This window comes from Ambystoma mexicanum, chromosome 5q (genome assembly GCF_040938575.1).
Source record: "Ambystoma mexicanum isolate Mex_15411 chromosome 5q, UKY_AmexF1_1, whole genome shotgun sequence".
NCBI lineage: Eukaryota > Metazoa > Chordata > Amphibia > Caudata > Ambystomatidae > Ambystoma > Ambystoma mexicanum.
In genome coordinates this window covers 1123376485-1123397518 of record NC_090933.1, presented here as the reverse complement: position 1 = coordinate 1123397518, position 21034 = coordinate 1123376485, and positions in this window count along the sequence as shown.

Genomic DNA, 21034 nt, shown 5'->3' with positions numbered 1-21034 from the left:
AATCCCGGTAGATCTGGAAGTCTTCATGTATGTGGTGAGCATGTTATCAACATGGCTACCTGTATTAGTAGCGAAGACAGCGAGCTCCTATTTAGACCACAAGTACCTATGGATGAGGAAGAAGGGCAGATTATTCCTATACAATTGGAAGCAGCTATAGTACAAGGAGAAGTAGCAATGCTCGAAGGAGTAGATGACAAAGGCAGAGCATGGAGGACATTGATAGCTCTTGGGGAGGGATACAGATTGACTGACATAACAGATTAAGTATGTTTAGAGATGAGCATATAGATGATGAGCTCGTTTTTTTGTAAGCATTACATATTGGATACAAATTGAGAAAAGGGAAGTCCCGCAGCAAATGGTACTAATGCAGCAACAACCAGCGTTCTTTCAGGAAGATTTAGAAAAAGTGGCAAGTGTCCTTTGGACTACGGGCCCACATGATATAGGCCTATTGAAGGGAATAGGAGAGTTTGAAATAAAACTCAAGCAAGGAGCAATTTTACTATGAGCAAAATAGTGCCCAATGTCTCGAGTAGCTGATGAAGGCCTATTTAATACTATTTCAGCAGTGAAGAATTAAGAAATCCTAGTGCCATCGGAATCCCAGTGCAATACTGCAATGTATTTGATTCAAAAATCTAAAGGGGGGTCGTGTAGATTTACCCAGGACTTGTACTCTCTTAACCAGATTGGAGAAGCAGAATTTCCATTAGTTCCGAATCCTTGGACAATATTGTGTAGCATCCCAGTTTAAGCTAGGTATTTCATAGTGATTGATTTGAAAAATGTGTTTTTCTCAGCCCCATTGTACAAAGACTCACAAGACCTTATTTCCTTTACATTCAGATCAAAGAGACTAAAACATATTTGTTTACCTCAAGAATACTATGAGTCCCTGTCAATTTTCTACAGGGTCCTACAGAGTTATTTCGGCAACATTGAACTCAAGAGTGTGGTAATTCAGTATGTAGTTGACATATCAATCTTCAGTGAAACAGAGGATGCATGTAGACAAGACTCTGTCCAGTTGATGACTATGTTAGCAGACAAGGGATATAAGGTAGATAAGGCGAAATTACAGTAGTGCCAGGAAGAGGTGTTGTACATATGTCAGTTAATTTCACATGAAAGAGCTGAGGCTATCATGAACACAACAAAGCCACATACAGTGATGCAAATGCAGCAATTTCTGGGTTTTTGCAATGATTGCAGGGTCTGGATGTTCAACTACAGCACATATTCAAAATTGATTTTGCAAGCACACTTTGTATGGAAAAGATAGAATTGACTGGCAAAAAGGAGGAAGGATTTGAAGAATTAAAAAGAGCACTCTGTATGGCTCCAGTATTATAAATTCCGAATTATAGTGAAGAATTGTATTTGATTTCACACAATGGATCATTAATGACTGAAGTACTCACACAAAGAACAATCCTAGGGTATAAACATAGGGCGTAACTATAGTGGGCTCCTAGATCCATTTATGAGAAGACATTTTCCTTGCAAATAATCTTTGGCTGCTGCCGCATTTGCAATTGAGAAGTCCATAAGTATTACCATGGGCTGTTCCATGACTCTATAGGTGGAACATGCCTTATTTGCTATTTTAGAGAAACCCACAGGTACATTGACATCAAAAAGACCATCTGCATATGAGGTGATGATCCCTACTTCAGCGATTAAAATAGTGAGGTGTAAAATAATGTAGCCAGCCACGTTTGTAGCTGAATCTGTAGAAGAAGGTGATCAAGTGCATGACTGCTCAAATTATGTTGAATTGTATGATGCTATACCCCGGGTGAAAGAAAATGCTGTAGCGGGTGGTGAGATTCTTTTTAATTGATGGTTCTTCAAAAAAATTACTAAACTTGTTGGGAGAGACATTCAGTTGTAAAACAGAGATTACATGGTGAATTTGAGGTAGTGCTGAGTGGAAGACAACCGTCTCATTTTTCAGCACAAGCAGCAGCATTAGTAGTGCTTATTGTTGCACTCAAGAAACACAAAAATCAGGAAGTTGAGGTGTAAAGTGAAGCCGCCTATGTGACGCCAACAGTACACACAGGGCTGTCACACTGAAAAAGTAGAGGTTATCTCTGCACAGACGGCACTCCAGTGGAACAAGTGTCTTTATTGGACAGGTTCATTAAGGCACTACAACTCCCAGTGTCCATAGTGGTCGTAAAATGTGCAGTGCATACTAAACAAACAGACTTTATCTCTTGAGGAAACAAAGCCACAGACGTAGAAGCCAATCAGGTTGCATATTCCTCTGAAATTTTGTCAAAGAATTATTGAATGGAATTATGCTAGGACGAGAAGGATTTAATATGCTGTCAATTACGCAACAAATAGAGATTCAGGGTAGAAATCCACAAGAAGGATCTATGAAAACATAGGGGGTGTTCTTTATCCCCCTCAGAAGCACTATGGACACAGGAAAGCGCTGGAAAGCCAGTAACGCCACCTGGTTTGTTCCCAATCTATTGGAACACATTGCACAGTTCATTATAAATTGCACTGTGTGTTAGAAGTTTACAGCTGGACATGCACTAAGAACAATTAGAATAGTAATACCTTGTCAAAATGGTGCATTTCAACATTTGAATATTGATTACTTCGATATGCTACAGACATGCAATGGATACAGGTATCTATTAGTGGTGGTCTGTCCCTTCTCTAGGTGGATCAAAGCCTGTCCTTGTACACACACTGTTTCCACTTGTGCAGCAAAGATTCTAGTGCGCAACGTATTTCTGTGATGGGATGTGTGCGAAGAATTGAGGTCTGTTAATTGGGCAAATTTTTTCAATGAGCTTTTTGAACAAGTATGACTTCTATTGTGTATAAAATATACCTTTTCTTCTGCTTATCATGTACAAGCAAACAGAATTTATGAGAGACTCAACGGCCTCCTAAAAGAAAGGATAGCCAAGATCAGATTAACTTTAAAAAAGAGATGGCTATACAGCCTACCCCTAGCCTTCTATGCCATTCGAAAACAGCCAGGTTCAGACTATTATCTTACGCCCCATGATTTAGTGACAGGGCGTTGCTTGAGGACACTTCTTATGCTCCCATCTAGGGTCAAGAGTGATGCCCAGAGTGTATTGCAGGCTCTAGGTGATGAAATGCATGATTATTTGACATGTTTGACTACTAGTGTTCTTTCATTGCAGATCAAGTCAAGCATCGGAGGGAGGGGTTGAGGAATATGGAAGAGGACAGCCCAGTAATCAAACCAAACAAATTATTGCTGCAACCAAAGTTGTATCCTGGAGACCAAGTGCTTACAAAGAATTTTACTCGTAGATGGCATGAACCAAGATGTAATGATACTTTTTGTGTTGCGGAGGTTTCTCCTACTGTAGTTAGGATATCAGGAAGAAGAGCTTGGTTACATTTGGTTGATGTGAAGGTCTACAAAGGTGAGACCCTGCCTCCAGCACTTGCTCACCAAGAAGCAAGAAAAGAAGAAGAATTGCTGCATGTGCAGACACGATCGATAAGTTAAAAAAAAAAAGGATGATAAAACAGTTTGTGGTTAGCACACATTTCCTTTGGACTGGAATGAATGTGCCACACCTTAGAACTTGCGGCAGGAAGTGCATGGACTTGCAGAGAATTCCAGAGAATAAACATACTTTCTAGAGATTCTTTAAAAAAAATAATTGTATTGGTACTAGGCCTAAACGTTAGTTCCAGATTAGAAATTGGAAAATAATTCAATATCCAGATTAATTTTTGTGAAACTTTCTATTTTAAAAACATCCAAGTCTTGCTCATCTATAAGGAAGTCACCCTCACGTCACCCAGTTACCTTGCAGAGATACTCAACATCTTCGGTGAACAGCGCACCACCAGAAGGCAGTACACATGCAGACTTGAAATCCACCACTGCAAAAAGGAAAGGACCAGAAAACAAGTCTTCTCCTCTGCTTATGCCCCAAGACTTTGGAACCTCCTCCCTATTCGCATCAGACTCACCTCCTGCTCCTACAATTCAGAAAAGAACACAAGACCCATCTCTTCAAGGAATCACTCCTCCTCAACACCTAGGCCATTATGTTGACCCTTGTGCCACCTAACTTGCTAGATGCCGCCCGCAGCTCTCCTCCCCACCACCCGATATGGCTTTACCCATTCTCTGTACCCCTCTGTATCGTACCCCTGCTGTGTATATGTTCTGTTCTGTTACCTCTGAAAAGCACTCTGCTATTCATCTGTCCTGTTGTATACCTCTGTATACCTCTGTAAAGCACTATCTTATGTATCTGTATTGTTCAATACTTCTGTAAAGCATTCTGTTGCTTCTCGAAGCTAGGTCCATGCTTAATAAATACCATAATAATAATAATATTAATAATAATAATTATAATACCAACAATAATAATAAAGGCTTGGCATCTTAATCAGGACCTGTTGAAATTTCCGACCAGGGTAGAGAGAAATTACATGAAAGCTGATAAAATAATGCAAGGTTCCAAAGACAATACTGGGCACTCTAAAGGAGGTTATCTTCTCAATTTTATACTCACTTGGGCTATCTCACCCACATCAGCCCAAAACCAAAACAGAAACAAGTAGTCATATTTAGAGGTTATTGTATGCAAACACAGCATGGAAAAAAGTGTGACTGTGGGTGTCTGTTCATGTCTGTTTCTGTTCACATCATTTGTGGATTTAACATAAAATGAAAACATGCAATAAACTAAGGCAACAACATAGGCCATCACAGGCTCATTATTATTATTTTCTTTAAAGAAATCGACATTGGATGTCAAGATGTGTAGAGAGCGAACTGTTTGCAATATTCCACTCACCACGGCAAAACTACACTTTGCACTGTTCCATGAATCAGGGATTTTGTTGGCAGTGCAAAGTCACTTTGCACCAGTAAAATTAATATATTGGGCCTCATTCCGAGTATGGCGTTAAGGGATAGCGGCCACCGCTAACGAGAGCGGTGGCGGTAATCCCTTACCGCCATACTCCGAGTTCCCTTAGCGCCATGGTGCTTTTAACACCTGCTTTTAGCAGGCGTTAAATACCATGGCGCTAAGGGACCTTGATGTTAATTACGCCACCGTAATTTACGGTGGCGTAATTGACGCCTTCCCCACTCCCATCATGCCCTATGGGGCAAAAATGGGAATGGGGAAGGGTAAATGGGGATTGGGGAATTACCGCCCCGCCAACCTTGGAATGGGGCGGTAATTCCGCCAACCACCAAGGCGCTGCCGGTCCGGGTACGGCGTCAACCAAGGCGTTAATAGCGCCATTGGTTAGCGCCGTACTCGGAATGAGGCCCATTGAGTTTATTGCAAAACAAATCAATGAAAAGACAGACACACTAACTCACTTCTAAAGAAAAGTGAACACATAAAAAACATAAGACCAGTTTAGCACAGACAGTGCGATGATGAGCACTTCCAACAAATGAACTGTCGATGGCGCGCCGAACAACTCAAAATGTAATGCTGAAAAACCAACACATGTATTATCTCAGGAATGGGATGACCTATCGAGCTAGAAATTGTAGCATTTATTCGGCAATAAATAAAGAATATTCCAAGCCGAATTCATGATGCCAGACCTCAGCATTCACAGTCCCGAAGATCAACACCATATACAAAGCCATAAACAAACACAACTTTGTTTTATATATGTAGATACTGTAACGTCATTACATGAAATGAGAGGATGTGAAAAAGTGTACATACATGAAGATGAACATTGATTCAAATAATAGGTTAGTGCATTTTGGGATTGATTTATTGTGTATTAATCTGTACAGAATTATTGGAATTTACAGGCAATTAGAATGCCATTTCAATTACTTGTGATGCTTTGAGCCTGATTCACAGAAGTGTTTTATAATGGTGCAATCACATAGGAAATCCCTCTGTGAATCAGAGACTTTATATGCTAAATACATGTGTCCCTGTTGGATTGCAATATTGCATATTGCCCCATTGTTTGGATTTTGGATTGAATGTATCTAAACAAAAGATTATTATCAAATGATATGTGGCATACCAAAAATGACTGGAATGGTAAGATTATACATTTTGAATATTTTGTATTAATTAATTAATGTATGCATGTATATGTGTTACAATTTAATAAAACTGTTCACAATACACAACAGACTGCAATTATTATACATAATATTAAAATCATTCACATTAAAACCAATTTTTCCAAAAGTTGACAAAAATATTTAAATGTATCCTTCAGTGTTGTTCTTATAATTTTAAAATATGCCTATTACAAATTCCATTACTTCAGTACACATGGACAAGGATTCTCCGCTTATGATGATATGCCAAATAATCTCATGTGGCATATTCCTGAATTGCTCTGAACATTGCTGAAAATATGTAGTTCACTTAGGATGGACGGAGAGACAGTTCTTTATTAGATGTTCAATGGTTTCGATTTCAATGTAGGTAGTATCGCCACAAAAACAGCAGACTCTATCTGAGCTAAAAGCTTGTTTCTTATACTGCTTATTTCTCGCATGGGGTGGAGATTCATTCTTAGTTTTAGGAAGTTGTACCTCCAACACCTGTTTGGAGATTTCCTTAGAATTATTGGTGCGTTTCCCAGTTTTGTCTCAATTACACAGGTAAAATGGAAGAGTTTGTAATTGAAATGTTCAACTCTCGTGTCAATCCAGTCCCTCTGGGTCAATCATTTTTTGGCTCTAAGAGGAGCATTCACCACTTCCTGTCTTGTGAGTTCCAGCCTATTTAGCATTGTCAATGCGTTATTCTTCCTTTAAGACTGTGCAAGTCTGTTGTTCTTTTAATTTGCAACGTGTCACAAAAAGAGAATTACATGGAGGATTTGACACCTAGTATGTTCCAGTCTACATGAGTCTGCAAAGATTTTACACCCAGATCATATTGTAAACCTTGGATAGGGGCTCCTCTGGGCATATTTAGGGCATGTCTCCATGAATGGCATTCAACTCTCTGCCATTCAATTTTGGGCAATCTGGTGTCAGCACCTAAGCTTAGACTGGACACGATCGTTCCTTTATAAAAGAGTTGGACAATTTCCCATAATCTTCCTCATTTGTGAGTCAGAAATTAGGGATTTAGATTGGACGTCTTTGAGTACTGACTTGAGGTGGTTATTTCTTTCAATAGTAACCCCCAAATATTTCCAACTGTACACCACGTTTACTCACTCACCATTGATGCACCTTTTAGATGTAATCTCTGTCTTAACCCAAGAGTTAAAAATAAGATTTTTGGCTTTGAAGAGTTGATTTTTAAAGCATTGTTGTGCATATAGTTAAACAAGGCTGTGATGGAATATTGTAGTACTTTAGGTGTTTGGTCTATCGCAACTGCTTGTCTGTGTAGAGGAGGTGGTTGATGGAAAACTGGCCTAATTACAGAGGACAAGAATTGGAACTTGGCTGAGCAATACCCAAATATGCCAAGTAAAAATTAAGAAGTGTTGGTGCATGGTTCGTACCTATGGGATTGTACCGGGCTCCAGAAGCATCCAAACAAATCCTGATTTCCGTATTTGAATGTTTTGAGTCTGATTCACAATTGGGGGTGGGCAGTCCATAACTAATATTTTAACCCACAATTTGGCTCTGGTGCCTCCATCGAAGTCCTGTGACAGGTAAATAAAATACAGATATGTGGTTTGTTTAAAAGGTCTGGCTTATTCCTGTAGCTGTAGAAGAGAAAGCAAAGATATTTAGTGAGATGTCCATCCCCTGTCTAAAACCCAATTGGAATAAGTCTCTCTGTTGATCCATTTATTCAGGTCTGATAAGATCACTGCTGAATTTATGTTGACCCTTTAAACATCATTTTCTTTTGAAAAGAAGAACCTACTTCCAGATGAACTCTAAAAAGATGGTATGGTCAAACTCTGTATCCAACACTTCCTCAGAGGACTCGCTGTGGGTGTCAGGCTTCTCTAGTTTGTTTCTGTAGGTTTGGTGTGCTTTGCTTCCAGTAATAGAATGCATACCTAAGTTCGCCTGATTCCTGCTCTGCTGCATTACACATTTTTTTCTGATGGGACCTATTATGTAGGGAGTCCTTTTCTCTTTGTTCTGCTCTTTTCATTTCCACTGAATTGTGGAGATAGCAAAATTGTACAGAGGGGATCTTTTGCAGATAAGGTCAGATAAGGGCATGAAGGCACATGTTTCCTATGACATGACCCCCCCATTGTAAATACTGTCTCAATTGGTAGAGGGCATTTTATACTTTTTCCAAAAGTTAATTATTTATTTATTTATAAAAAATGTGCATACAATTGCACAACATGCCTGGAGGCCTCAGAGCGCAGACACACAACTAAACAGACAAAAACTGTAATTTAGTACAACACATAAACAAAACAAAGGTAAGGAGTAAACCAGTTAGAGGACAGGTAAGTAATTCAGAGTGGGACAACACAATACACCCCCCATAAAAATAAGACCCTATACTTTCTAAATGAGATGGGGCATAGCACCCTAAAAGTAACATGTGCCAAAGTTAACCCTATGCAGGGATCTAGGAGTCTTTCAAGATGGCTGAACAAGTGTTTGCAAAGCAAAGACGTAGGTGTAAGTGTCTCAAGTGTGAGGAATAAAACAAGCAAAGTTTGTAGGCGTTCCACTCCCAATCCAACCACCAGATAGAAAGCCAGGGAGAAGTAGTGTTAAGACTTTGCAAATGTTAAATGCTATTGTAGCTGCAGTAGATCAGGAATGTTAACTCACCTGCTGTACGTTGATTCTCTCAGAAAGCCAGTATGAGGCTTCTGCATCTGCTGGGCCCACTTACTTCATGTCTTGGTTCCTTTGGCGGGGTCTAGGGCTCGCCAGTGCAGAGGTCACTTCCGTTGTCCTGGTGTTGAACACAGTTTGAATTCAGTTTAAAGTGTATTTAGAAATGAAAAACAGGAGACCTGGAGGTTCTGGCCTATCTGAAGACTGTGAGACACAGTGCATGGGCGCTACAGAACAAGGTAAGTCATTTTTAGTTTCTGTACTACCATGTTTAGAGAGTTTTGCTAGCAGATTGATAGGCATGGTCCACAGTAAAGTCACCCCAAATGTGCCCTTTGGATGGGTAGGAGGGCAGAGCTTTTCTCTACCTTGCACAGGGCTTTGGAAAGGACTCCCTTCCCAAAAGAGTTGCATATTAATTTTTCCTGGTGTCCTTAAGGTGGACAAGTGAATCAAAGAAGGAGTTTGTGGTCCATTATTTTTTATGGGAAAGGTCACATGAGGTTCGATAAAAGCAAGCAAGCCTACTGAAAGCATCCCAATACCTATGCTTGAGACAAGTGACCCTTACCACCTGATGTCATGTCCAGAGTGCCGTGTTCCACAGGAAGTGAAAGGGACAAGAAGTAAAACAAGCCCTTAGGAAAGCAACATGAAGGAACCCTTCCTCAAGCTCCCCTGCGCATTCTGACTTAACTAACTCCACCCTCTCTCTCTGCCTGCTGCCTCTGTGGCTCTCTAGTGTGCCAACCCCTATTGTAATGCAGGCCTTCGATATGAAAAGCGAGTCCGTTGGGCGATGTTCTGTTAGGATCGTCCCACCCTGGTAGGGAGAAGTTATCTGTTTCCCATAGGGTCAACAGTGGCAGGCATCCTGCTTTTTGTCTCATTCACTGGAAAGCAGGCTACCTGGAACTCAGCATTGTCTCTCATAGCTGGTCCGTGCTCATTGTAGTAACACTGATATGATTCAAATTGGAGTAACATTGATATGATTCCAATTTGTGGTGGCTTTAAAAATGATGTGCACTATTAGCCACCATTCCAAACCCTAGCTATAGCTTATGTTTTTATCATAATTATTATGGTATTTTTTATGAGCTGAGCTGAAGTTAATGCATCCTCTGGCTCTAGGAGCTGTGTGCAGCTGTCAAGAAGGGACATGTGACCTTTGAACCTCTTCTGTGTGACTGTATAGCAAGTGCTACAGCTCTGGCAGCAGACTGATGTTAGTGTACCACCCTCTCTCAGATGGATTACCTGCATCATTTTATTATTAATAAAAGAAAAAAAAAGCTAGGGCTCTATTTTACGGCAATCCTTCACAATTATTAAAACCAAAGGAAAAAAGGGATAAAGTACCCCTGCCACACTTCACTGTAAAATGATGGGCGCAGTGTAAACAAACAAGGAATTTTGTAAAAGGGGTAGATAGACCCCCTGCGTTGATGCCCATAGAGACTAATCAGTGCCCCCCAAAAAAAGAAAAGTACCCTGCTATGCAGCCCGGCACCAAGATGCTGTTTTCCCAAGTCAATTTTCACTGTTGATGACCATGACGTCATCAAAAATGAATTTGTGAAAGAAAGCATGATGCGGAGCCGGACCACGCAGCGAGGTGCCTTTCTTTTTTTTAACTTTTTACATTTATTCTTAGCACCTGCGTAGGAAACTACTTGGGTGCTAAGAGAGGTGGGGTAAGAGGAGCGGTGAAGAGAAGGGGGCGCTAGTTAGCAGCTCCCAGGCTGCTGGAACTTGGGCTTGTACCATACAATACAGTCCACGTTGCGAGCATCCATGGCCAGTGTCCCCTTCCAGGGTTCTAATAGTAAATAACTGTATGTTAAAGAGCCTGTAACCCATGGCTAGTAATAATAAAATAAACTTTGATTTATTGAAATGAATATCAATCACACATACTCAAATATTGAAGATTGTCCCAAGGTCATGATGTTGCAGTTGTCCATACTGCGAAGGGGTCATATTATCCACTTCTGATCACTCGTCCGACCACCATAAAACGGAATGAATTAAGCCAAAATCAGTTCAATTGATTTCAAAGAAAGGTTTAGCCCAGTTTATAATCACATTAAACCCATACTTTGATACTTTAGAAAACAATCAGCTGGTACTTTGCAATGTGTTAGTTATTCAAAACCCAGAGATGTCTTAATTAGATGATAGTCACAGAGTGAAACGTGAAAAAAAGCATTCTGGACATTTATTTCACATATAAAAAAGGGACTCCTCACTTTAAACTCCAAGGTTGCAGGAAGTGTATGCATGGAATGTTTTCCTGGTACTGCCTCCTTATCTTATTTCATCATGTATTTACACATGGCATTCCAAACAATACAAACAAATATTACAGAGATCAGCAATAGAATTATGAAGAAGCATAATAACAGTGCCGTAATGTAATACAATTTAGGCAGGAACACAAATAACAACTATCCCTAAATGCCTGATAGCTGTAATCAAAGAGAATCATAGAAAGCCAACTCAAAGTTCATAGGAAACTTTCCAATCCGGCCCATATGTCAATTGAATGTTTTATAGGATGATATATACCAGCGTGTGTTGCCTGGCATAGTAATCTATGAATAAATTGGGTTCAGGAAAAACACACTCACATCCAGCCCTGGGCCTTACCTGTTTGATCCCAAGAGCAGGAGTGGGAGGCAGTGGTATATCACAGTGGAGTAATAGCATGCCAGGTGTGTGCGGGAGGTGAGAGGAAGGCTTGCTGTAGAGACAGAAGTATGTTCCTCACATTCCTGCTTTCGAATACTGTTGTGAGTTAACAGCATACAAATAGATGTATACATTAAGGGCCTGAATCAAACAAGTTTTATAATTGTGCAATCTGTTAGGCAAGTTTCTCATATTTATGATAAATCTTCCCGACCTGTGTCAGCTCTAGAACGTTTTGCTTGGACTTAGTAACTATTTTACTTTGTCCCTAACTGAAGGTGAATCCTTTTCCCCTGCCACCTAGTCTTTTACTCTTTTTATGGGTGACCTTTTTGTATGTCTCTCCATAGTGTATGGTTGAAGTTATTAGTTTCCTACAACTTTTCGGCTTAGGCTGGATTGCCCCTTTGGGCTCCCCTGTTAATTTCTCTTTCCTGTACTTGGGTGAACTACAGTTCCCAAGTAGTAAAGAAAGATTTGCATCCCTTTACATTTTGTGTGAATGAGCCAACACACCCCACCTTATGTGGAGTGTTGGGGGATACAATGCATCCCCTTTCTTACTCACCTGGCATTTTATTTATTTTTTATAAGTGTGAGTTTACATAATTGGCTTGTGGCAGTGTAACTACTTTTATGACTTTTAATCACTATTACTCGCAGGCTGTTAAATTCAGCCTCAGTAATGCACAGAAAGGCCACAATTTTTCTAAAATGGTGGGCTACTTCTTCTTTTGCCATTTATTGTGTGTTTGTTGTTTCAGAGGTCTTCCCCTGAATTCTAGTCAGGAAAAACCTGAGTGTAAATGCTGTCTTCAGTGGGAATTGTTTAGATTTCCAGCCCAGGCTCCAGAGTTTCTGAGAAGGCAGGAAGCGAGGGAGGAGTCCAAAACAATGCAGCCCATTGTCTTTCAGCTTGCCTGAAAGGACCAATTCCCACTGGGGGGCTGGCTGTCGTGACTGGACAGCCAGACTGCCCTCTGCTGTAAAATGCAGGGAGAGAATGCAGACGTTGTGCTGTAGTTCCTGTTAAATACTCTGAACCTGTAAGCTGCTGACACGTCGACCACCGGAGCTGAAACCAAAGAAGAAGATGGAGAAACAACACCTGTAGCTATTTCTAGTTACCAGAGAGCCTTCTATGGAAGCGGAGCCTGCTGTAATCATTCCTTACAATCAACCTGGGGGTCGTGAATATGATGACTCCTACCCAGTGCCTAGTCCAATCCAATACAATCAAGAAGACCTGCATTTTAAGCCATCCCACGACATGCTGCAACCTTGCTGTGCTGCAATACCACAATAGGGATCTCAAGCCATTGAGCGGTTCATGGTCTTCTGAAGTCTGAATCTGTTAAAAACGTTGGTGGCCTCCTCCTGGCTCTCCAGAAACACAAACGACCAAGAGGGTGACAAGAATTCAACCAGCAATATTTGTTCTTCATCTGGCTGCTGAAACCACAGGGAGCCACATCCAGACATGAGGAAACCCTTGCCTGGAGTCTTCACCATTACTCCCTGCTGAAAATTCACTTCCAGTGTCCTGTATTCAGTCTTCACAAGGAATTAATCAACCATGTTTTCATTTGCAGACCCTGAAGAAGTCCTGCTGCAGACTCAACTTCCATGCTGAGATACTATGTTGTCTAGTGTATTGAACACCTGATTCCTGTGTAAATGTGGTGTGTTTCTTATGATTGGGAGTCCTCTCATCCAGTTCACCCAGGCCCATTGCTGGAACCCTCCTATGGAGTCTTATCTGAAGTACCCAACCCTAGCTAACTCTTAAGTGAACTACTTACTTTGTTTTGTTTTGAAGAGACTGCCACAGTGACTCTGCCTTTTTCTGCAACTGAACCCTATCTCACCCTGCCTACAGCTGGCACCTAGACCACTAGGGTCCTTATTTTGCCTCTGGGAGATCTTGTGCAATAGACTAGCGAAGGACTGGATAGGAAAAGGAATCTGCCTTCATAAATATAACAAGTGACTTACTTCTAACAGAGTTGGTTTAGTAACTCTCCCTCTGAAACTTGAGAAGTTACAAAAGTTCTTAATTTGAATGTGTTTTGCCCTTATTAAAAGCATACATAAGGTTATTGTACTCACTGTGAATTGGTTCACCCGCTTCCCAAAAGTAATGCTTTTGGCTTCACTTATTTCTTTCAGAATATAAGTGTATACGTTTAACAATTGGGTCTTGCTTCCCCTGACCTGCTTTATAGCCTGTCTAGAATAAGTCTGCCTTGAGTTTTACCTACCTTAAATAGCTGTGTGCCATTCTTAATAAGTGTACTCTGGGTTTAACTGACCTTGGTTTGCCTGGTGCAATCCTAAAATAGTGTAAAGAGTTCTTGCTTACATTAGTCTTTTTCCACTGATCTGGGAATCAACTATAACAGTTGATTACACCATTAGGTCTTACTTACCTAGCATAACAAAACGTTATCCTGAATATAGTTCGCGTTTTACTAACGGTCTGCCTTGTGCCATCCAAGAAGTTAGAGAGTTATTGCTTACCTTAATCTGTGTTCCACTGATCTGAAAAGCAACTGTAATAGTTTATTACAACATTAGGTCTTACTCACCTAGTATAACTGATGGTTATCCTGAATGTAGTTATAGGTTCATACTATTCGATGAATTTGTTCTCTACTATTCAGAAAAGCATCCTGGTGACAGGTTTGGTTTCAAAGTGATTCCTTAACTGAGTGTCACTGCATAACTGACAGGGTATACTACCCTTGAATTACTCACTGTATTCAAAAAGTGCATGTAACCTGGTTTTACTCCCCAAGAATAGCTGATTGCATTCTGAATGTGTTATTGGTTGTTGCTAAGCTTGAACTGCTGACTGCTCATATTAAGGTAATACTTTGGGCTGAATCCCTTACGTATTGAGTGGTTTTTATAATTGTCTTTATAAATAATGTGATAGTACTTATTTACCCAAGATTCATCTTGGCCTACTGGTATTTAAATAAACCATTTATGTTTACAATACATATAGGGCCTGATTCACAGAAGCATTTCATAATGGCTCAATCCCATTGGACAATGCTGTGTGAATTTGGCCTATAGTGTTTCAGTGTTTCTTGGGACCATGTGTATGCTACCATTTCTTTGTACCAAGCTACAGTCCTCTGTCCCTCCTAAGATAAGCCTGGCTGCTCTGTCCATGCTACCTCATTCTCGGGTGGTACAGCCTTATACTAAGAGTGGAGCTTATGTACTGCCTCAGATGTATGATTTTATGAAGCCCTTAGGTGCACTTCAGAAAAACTGTCCTAACACAATCCCATCAGGCTCTATATCTGGCTCAACAGACCACACACATCATAAATTCATCTAGTTTAAAATGTCTGGCTAATTTTTATGAGGGCTTTATATGCCCAACGTATATAAACAAAGAAAGGTGGACGTTTATTTGAATAGCACCAGTTACTAGAATACTTATATATGCACAGTTATGGTTTGCACTCTAAAACGAGGGCCCTTTCTCTATGATCAGTATTCAATTGTATACTTTGGGTATCTATGTATGCATGTTATATTAGAACATATTAAAAAAGGACAATATATATCAGGGTCATGCAATAAAATAAACATGGTTAAAACTAGCACAAACATGTATGAGCTGCAACCCTACAAAAAGGCTTTAAACAATATTGCAGATACTATTGGGCATTGGGGTAGCAGAAAACTAACATGAAAATATGCTTGTGAGTGTGTGCATTTCCCCCCCAGCCCCATTATTTTCGGCAGCAGCGATACACGTCTAATTGTGGTGTTGCAGTTTACAAACGCGTGCGTTCATTTTAACCATCTTGTTAGAACGGATTGAAGGTAAAAAGGGGGAAATAAGAGGGGGTGCCTAGAAATTACACACAAACAGACACACGGGGACACAGCAGGAATCAACAGGCACATCACAAACATACAAAGCGACAAAAGAGGTTCAGGCAGGGATCAAGAAACACCACAGATACTACAAATAACTAGAACAACCCCATAGCTCTTCAAGGGAACCTAAAGCTCGGCAAAACAACCTGTTTGCAAGCCACTCCTCTTCACTCCTCTTTACTGCCAAACAGGGCCACAAGAGAAGCCGTGAGTAAACTGGGCCTTTTAAATGCCCTTGAAACTTCAATGGTTGGACACCACACATTGGCTGTTCAAACTGCGCTTTTAAGTCTTGAGCCTTCCACTGTAAAGCAGGACATGGACTCTGCTGCAAAATTCAAGGCACGGGTCAACTCAGTGGAAATCCCAGAAAATCCGACAGGCCAGTCCACACTTCCCAGAAAGCCTCAAGCTACCAGCAGGGCTGATTTAAAAGGGTGCCTGCGCCCCAAGATGGGGCATTTAGGAATAGGAATGATTATTGCATGACGGATGCTCTTTTTTTAAAGCTACATCTTTCTAGAAAGGTTCATGGGGAGTATAGTTTGTTTTCTACAGTGTTGTGTTTGCTGTTTTGAGAAAGGTAAAGACAGAAGGGCATAATGCAAGCCTCCAGTCTTGCCATAGAACCTGAACTGTAATGCACTTAACTGCTCAATAGTCTCCCACTGTGCACTGAGACAGCATTGAGGGCAAGGGGCACTGCACTAAACACCATACAAGAAGATGTAAATACACGCAAAGATGAATAAAGCAAGACATTACATATATGCATTTTGTCTGACTAGACAACTGCTTCTAGAACGGTTTCAATATGGAGCCTTCGGCCTGACCTTTGTTGTTGCCACAGCTTCTACAATACAGAGATGCATTTTCATGTACAGCGACTGCTTATTTGTAGCCTGTTCTATGTTGGCATGTTGTGTTCCGCATCTTTGCGTTACGCGTCATAATTTTGTGACTTTTTTTCAAAAAGCCATTTTACAAATCATTTCGGCCATTTTTCAGAAATTCTCCTTTAATTCCAGCATGTATCCTTGGGGATTTCCAAGAGGAATGCATCAAGTTTATTGCACATGGCAAATCAAGTGTTAATCCTTCAACTGCCATGTATTAATCCGTGCATCTTCTGCCAAGCTGGATTAAGTGATCATTATCAGAATTTAGAGCAAACATGCCCTGATGAAATTTATTTCTGGGCTGATGTGCACGATAAGTAGTGGGCGATTGGTCACATTGTTACAGTGAATTATAGTGATTTTTTTTTTTTAATGGGCAGCTGCTGAAAATCTTTTTTAAATCCGTGGCCGTGTTAACATAGCTCAGAGCTCATCTCACCGTCCTTCATCGTGTGGAAGAGAACCTTCCGGCAGCAGGCTCAGTGACATATTTGCAAAATGCTGCTCTGCCACCTTGACGTAAAGCTAACACAATGGAGCAAAGTGTCTACTTATTACTATTACTATTATTACAAGGTTTACTATGTGGACTCTTTGGGTCGGATGCCGTCACGTTCAGGCATCTGAATAACGTGGGAACGTCCAACATGGAAGAAGTAGAACCCAATTTGTTCACAGAGTAAACATTTTTCCCCGAATCAGAGCTGTCGGCCTTGGTATTTTGTGTATGGCCTACGCACATGAAAGAAAAAACACCTGCATTCTATGGAAGCGAGCATAGATGCGCAAAAAAACTGCATGTAGCCCGATTTAATTTCATGATTCAGTCTAACTGCAGAATGTGAGCAGGGGGCAGGCCACTGGAGTGCTCCACCTACCTGGTGCCTTCCTGCTTGCCACTCCTTTTCACCACTTAGCAAGCCCCACCCACCTGGTGCTTTCCAGCTTGCCGCTCTTTTCCCTACTTAAGGAGCCCTCCAGCCTTTTTTCCTTTGCAGCTGGGGACAGGTGTAAGTGGATCTAGGTCACCTGGCCTAAGCCCCGACCACCTGGTGCCTTCCTGGTTGCTGCTCTTTTTCACCACTTAGCAAGCCCCGCCCACCTGGTGCCTTCCTGGTTGCCGCTCATTTTCACCACTTAGCATGTCCCGGCAACCTGGTGCCTTCCTGCTTGCCGCACTTTTCCCTACTTAAGGAGCCCTCCAGCCTCTTTTCCTTTGCAGCTGGGGAGCAGGTGTAAGTGGATATAGGTCACCTGGCCTAAGCCCCGCCCACCTAGTACCTTGCAGGTTGCCGATCTTTTTCACCACTTAGCAAGCCCTGCTCACCTGGTGCCTTCCTGCTTGCCGCTCCTTTTCACCACTTAGCAAGCCCCGCCCACCTGGTTCCTTCCTGCTTGCCGCTCTTCACCCTACTTAAGGAGCCCTCCAGCCTCTTTTCCTTTGCAGCTGGGAGCAGGTGTAAATGGATCTAGGTCACCTGGCCTAAACCCTGCCCATCTGGTGCCTTCCTGGTTGCCGTTCCTTTTCACCACTTAGCAAGCCCTGCCCACCCAGTGGCTTCCTGGTTGCTGCTCTTTTTTACCACTTAGCAAGCCCCGCCCAACTGGTGCCTTCCTGGTTGCTGCTACTTTTCACCATTTAGCAAGCCCCGCCCACCTGTTGCCTTCCTGGTTGCCGCTCCTAGGCAGTCAAAGAAAAGGGCAATTCCTGTTTGGACCAATTCAGACCAATTCGGAACAGCAGGTAAGTATGCACCAACATGTGTTTACACCCTCTGTCCCCACAGGCCAGCCCCACCCTCTCTGGTCCCCCCTGTGTTGTTCCCTTGTGACCCCCCCTTCCTGCACACAGGAGTCTGTCCTGATATATTCTGGTTTCACCATCACCGTCTTGTGGCCAAGGCTGGATTTTACTTTTATGGACTTCATTGATTCACGGTGCATCACCTTTTCTCAACTCTCATGCTGGACTTGCTCTGCATCTTGTACTCATGGTGGCCCTGAATCATGCTGTTCCCATCTTCATCTTGTATTCAGGCTTGCAACATTATGTGTTACTACTGACTTCTGCAATTGAATTCGCTCTCCCCTCCACTCTTTTTGACTGCTTACTCTCTGTTCTCTCCTCCCCTCCACTCTCCCTTTTCCTATCTCCTCCCCTCCTCTCCTTACTTTCTTCTATGCACTTACTCTATCAGAATTGTCCCTGGACCTAGTATGATAGCAACCTCGTCTGTCGCTCCCCCATCTCCTTACTGTTCCCCACCTACCTCATTGTTAAAATGGATTTCTGAACTCTGACCTGGAGGGGCAGAGGTTCAGAAGGCCAGCCTAGTTTCTTGGAACAGGGTAACCTCTGGACAAGCCAGACCAATCAGGGTAGCGATGGCGGCGGTCAAGACAATGAGCACACAAAGCAAGGATACTTAGAAATTACTCCAGACAGGTATTATATTAAAAATATAGACACATTTATTACAAGGCCTTTGTAACATCGACCATAGCAAAAAATCACAGTAAACCAACACATCACAATCAATACAATCTATATACAAGATCGAGGGGTCTAAGGAATTAGAAGCACGAAATATGTAAACCACCTAGATGGGGAGGAAAACAGGCAGTGCAAGTAATCGTTAGTCCCAGTTCGACATCAGAAATACACCTAACTAGGAGGCAGTCCAAGCCCTATGAAGAGAGGAGCCTTATGCTCAATAGTACATGCACACGCTTGTGCCAATGGACAAAATAGGGTCTCTTCAAGGGTCTCTGACAGTTCAGGAAGGTGGATGAAGCGATGAAGAACAAGTCCCCACTACTCAAGCAAGACCTCCACTTGCGGGCAGAGGCATGGTAAGAGTGCGGGAAGGAGTCGCTATTTCGCAACAGCGGTAGAAAAGAAATGGTTTCCTGCGCTAGGGGTGACCAGTTGGGGTATGGACTACTCACCGGTCCCCGACGCAGGCAGACCCAGACTTCGTCAGTTCAGTTCACGTTGCTGGCAGGTTCGGATGCGACAAGCAGGACATCTCAACACCGTGTAGATTCTGCGGTAGCAGGATTCAGGGTCGAGGGGGGTCACAATTGCAGCGAACGTGCACAGGTCGTTACCACAGCAGGGTAACACGGCAACCACGTTTACTCTGGTCCGGGCGCACTCGTCTCACTTTAGACCTGGGAATGCCAAGTGTACGAAATTCTGTGTGAGGGTGCCGTGGACACAGAGCTAGCAGTAGGCCAAGTTTCGAGGGCTTCCCTGAAACGGCGTCGGTGGCAGAGCAAACATCCTGTGTAAGCTGGTCAGCCCACTGGTTGGCCCAGGGACACTTCCGAAGAGGCTATTTTGCAGGGTTTGATGAAGGCGCCAAGAATAGTTGGTCCCACTATTCCAATGGGTCAAAGCGCCTTCGCAGACCTTCTAGGACAATCAGATGCAGAGGGGTCTCGCAGGACAACAGCGGGCTCAGGGTGCCAAACCTTCCAGCGGGTCACCAGCGGCAACTCGACTCAGCTTCTTGTTGCAGGATACTTGGCTCCTTATCTCTTGTTCGGTGTGAACTCAGGAGATCGACCTGGTAGTGGTGTTTTCGGCATCCTCTTATCCAAAGTTCCCTTCGCGCCAAAACAGAGAGGACCCAATGGGAGATCCGCTCACAAACACTCACTCCATACGTAGACCAATCACGGACCACAGTGGTCCCAGTCATTCATGACACTCCACACTCTCTGGCACCCAGGATGTGTATTGGGAACAGACATCCCAGCCCACATCCTGGAGGCACACACAAAAGGCATGCAGAAGCCCGCAAAAGCGTTGAGTTTTGCGGGAAAGTGCATGACCAAATAAGGACTGACCCGGGTCGGCTCGACCTGGGGAAAGTGAAGGGGCAAGATGGCCAAAGAACAAGACAAAGAACCTCTTAGCATGGCCATTTTGAGAGCCAGGCCACCAATTTGTGCCAAACGAGGTAAGCGTGGATAACATGGCAAAAAAGGGCTCAAAACATAAGAAAAATGATAGCTGCCACCAGTCCTGTCTGTGACACACCTGCACAGTTCATGATAAGTCCAGCGACAGTTTCCAGGGCCTTTGGAATGACTAGAGACCCAAGAGTGCGGGAAAGTAAGTTACATTGCACTCTTGTTACATGTTGCACAAAAGCTGCAACATGAGGAAAGGACTAAGGGAAATGAAGTCTCCCATTACTGACTGTCTTAAGGGCATGTCAGTTTCCCCATAAGAATTGAGCGAAAGCTCAGAGGAGTGCAGCGGAGGGCTGCGCTTCTCTGGCAAAGTTTAGATCAGGGTGTAAAACAGCAGCAAAACGTTTGGGGGTTGCCACATGGAGGGAAAATTACATTCAAATATGAAATCTTTCCTAACACTCGCCCCTCCCAGACTATGGACAGGGGGAACTAATCCACCACTTGATGAGTTTCTTGTTCAGGTCGGTTAAACATTCTGGACCACCCATCAGCATTGCTATGTTGGACACCTGGCCTATGCTCAATAGTGAAGTCAAAGCCTTGCAGACTTATGGACCACCTAAGCAACTTTGGATTCTCTCCCTTGATGTTCATTAGCTACTTTAAGGGCTTATGGTCAGTTTGCACAGTGAAGTGGGTCCCATAGAGATAGGGCCTCAGCTTCCGAAGTGCCCACACAACAGAGAAACATTCTTTCTCTACTGTGGACCATCTGCGCTCTCTGTCCATAAGCTGGCGGCTAATGAAGCCAATAGGGTGTTCCTTACCCTTCTCATCTACTTGTGATAGT